Source organism: Mastomys coucha, unplaced genomic scaffold, assembly GCF_008632895.1.
Source record: "Mastomys coucha isolate ucsf_1 unplaced genomic scaffold, UCSF_Mcou_1 pScaffold15, whole genome shotgun sequence".
NCBI lineage: Eukaryota > Metazoa > Chordata > Mammalia > Rodentia > Muridae > Mastomys > Mastomys coucha.
This window is the reverse complement of record NW_022196897.1, coordinates 21491994-21495281: the sequence shown is the minus strand read 5'-3', so window position 1 is coordinate 21495281 and position 3288 is coordinate 21491994.

The window sequence follows — 3288 nt, the reverse complement described above, 5'->3', positions numbered from 1 at the left end:
AACATTCTGTTTCCAGACAGCCTTCATTGTCCCTACAAGGCCAGCCCTGGGACAGTGCCTGGTACCCGAGAAACAGTTATACGGGTGTCCTGCGCTGGAGACCACTTCCCCTATGGTCAGCGCAGGGGATGGTTTCTGGGTCCTGGGAGGCCCAGGGTCACTGTTTGCAGCCTTAGACTGGAGCACAGGAGAGGAGGGCCCATGCAGGTATGATAGGCTCTTTGGCCCTGCCTGAACTGGGAGTCTTAGCAAGAGGAGGGACATGGACAGAGCCCAGAGAGACACAAAGGGACAGAGATGCACACATAAAACCATACATCTGTAGGCACACCCGTGTGAGCATGCATATATACCTGGTACACACACAGAGAGATGGAAGAGGAGCCTGCTGTTCCTTTCAGCAGCGGCGAGGTCAGCGGGCAGGGCCTACCTCTGAGAGCAATTGGAGAGGGAGGAAGGAAGGAGGCCTGAGGTGTGAGCAGGCGGACCCAGGTGGATCCCAGGCTCCGCACAGGTCATGATCGCCAGGGCAGGAGGGTAGTCACAGACTACCACAAGCAGTCACTACTACTACAGGTCCCAGGGCAGAGCTGGAGCCCAGAGAACCCAGTGTACACAGACCACAGCAGACACTCCATATGGAAAGGACCTCAAGAGTCAGCCGCTTGACGCCATCTGATACTTAATTCCCTCCAGTCCTTCTTACACGGGGCCAATGATGGAAACCCAGGCCAGCTGCCCTTCTTGTGGGCTCCCCTGACCCTCAGTCTCCTCTTGCCTGTATGCTGAGGCTGTCTGCTGGCAGGGCTCCTGCCTGCTCTGCAGGTGTGGGACAGCTGTAACCAACTTTCCTCCTGACCTTAGCCAGCTCACACTCAACAGGCCCAGCACCTTCTCAGCTTTTGGCACCTTAGCTCTGCTGATGTGGCTTAGGTCTCTGGGAGCCCCATCCTTGTTCTATAATGACCCCCCTGGGGGGCTCACACAGGCACAGTGACAAGCCACACTCCCTCAATATGTGCGGGTGGGATGCTGATTGCTTTAGAGCCTACGAAAGACCAAGGTTTGTACCTGGTCGCCTTTCGTTTTGTTGGCTCGGTCAGTTTGGGGCATCACTCTGAAGCCACTGTATCCTCTCCCTCTGTCTCAGCTGGGTAGGATCAGCCCTGTGGGGCTCCCCACAGCACCCTTGCACAGTTCTAGCCCACCAGCATTTCAGCCTCCTGTGTCACCCCAGCCCCCAGTCTCCTGGACTCTTCCTGCCCAAAGCTGAGGCAGGGGTGGGTCTTCCCTTGGCACCGCCCACTGGCCTCTGGCAGGCACTGTGTCCCAGGCCAGATGCCCAGGAGAATGCTGCCATTCATTTAACACAGAATCCTAACCACCCCTCTTCCACCCACTCATCCTGATCTCTGCCTAGCTCTACCTGTAAGCACGGAAGGATGAGTGTCTCTCTGTCACCGCTTTGGGCTCCTGTGCCTGACTAGTCAAGCTGTGTGGGTTTCTTTCCTGTCTCTGGGGAGACCTCAAACCCCTTAAGCCCACCCAGATGCCACGATACAGAGTCAGCAGGGAAGAGCAGCCGGAACAGCCCTCCCATGTCCCTCATTTTATAAAAGGAACATCACTAACCTCCATGCTGAAGGTCCAGCTGCTTTCTTGGGATTGACCCTCACCTCCTCCAGCACAGGCCCCTTGGCGGGATTGTACAGGGCACACTCCAGGCAGACCCAAGATAGCTCTGAGCTCCCAGGAGCCTGGGCCTACTCTGATCCACTTTTTAAGTTGGAAGATGCAATCCAGTAGGCTATGTGGCTGCTGGGAAACCTGAGACAGGAGAGGGGCAGGGATGTGCTCAAGGTTTCACAGTAATGTAGTGACAGAGCCACAGCTGAGGAGAGTACAGTAGGTCAGTCCCCATCTCTGTCTCGTGTATACACCCCCCACCCTGGGACCAATGTGTTCTCACCACACCTGCTGGTCCCAAGGGTCCTCCCTTCCTGTTCTGGGGCCTCTAAATCCCAAGTCTAGCCCTGGCCTCTTCTGTCCCCATGCTGGTGTCCCCAGCCAGAAGATGTTATCAGGACACTTCTAAGTTGCCAGAGGAGGGACCCCAGCCATCACACCGGAGATGCCCTGGCAGCCATTCTCAGGATTCTTTCACCATGGCTGTGGCCTGCTGCCCAGCTGAGACAACATGGCAGCCCTGGATTGATGCAGGGATGAGGGCTTCTGTCCTGTGGGAAGAGACAGCCTTCGATCCAGCCCTGCCCAGACCTTGTTAGATAGCATACTCAGGTTTCCAGAGCTGAGGCTGGAAGAAGGCAGTGGTGTAGAGCTGGGGGATGGGGTGGGGGGCTAGCCTGCAGCCTGAAGGATATGGGAGAATGAGGCAGAAGTTGAGAGATGGGAAAGGGGTTCAGAGAAAAACCAAGTCCCACCTCCTGGCTGGGGGTGTGGCATGTTGAGGCTCAGGCAGAAAGGAAGGAGCCTGTCTAGGTGTCACGCAGGAGTGTGCCACCTGAGAACCTGAGCTTTGTTCCAGCCAGGGCCCTATCTGTGGATTCATTCCATGAGACTTCCCCTCGATCTGCTGTCTTCAAAGACTCAGAAGAGGCCACACCTAGACACCGCACCAGGTGTGAGAGAGTCAAAGCAAGGAGTGGCACAGGCAGCTTGCAGTCATAGTGGCTTCCTGGGGGTATGGGTGGACATAGAGGAACTGCCCTTCCATGAGAGGCCCAACTGAGGGACAGCCTTTCCTCCTTTAGGGACATCCCTTTGAAGTGAGACCACCTCCTGGTCTGTCTGCATGTTCCCCCTGCTCAGCAGGGGAGGATGGACTCAGAGCTCTGGGTACCCCTAGGACAAGGGGGACGCTGCAGCCCAGGGCTGACCGATGCGCGGAAGGGGCAGCACACTCACGCACGTGCACACACACTCACACCTGACACAAGGAGGCTCTCACGTGGCCTGGGAGCAGGGAAACAGGAAGGACCCTTCAACATGTGGCCCTTGACAGGGACAGTTGTCAATGGTCTCTGGGCTGCTGCCCTGCCCTGCCCTGTCCTGGGGTCCTGTTTGGAGGGAGTTTGTTGCAGCTGGGCTGGGGCCAGGCCACCCATCGTATTCTTTCCGTTTACCTTGTACAGACTGCCCGCCTGCCATCCCCACACACATTTTATTTAATAACTTGTCATTGTTAAATTATTTATTAGCGTTTCCACATCACCACCCCCGCCTTCCACTCACCTTCTGCCTCTTCCCAAAAGCAGAAAATGGAAACAG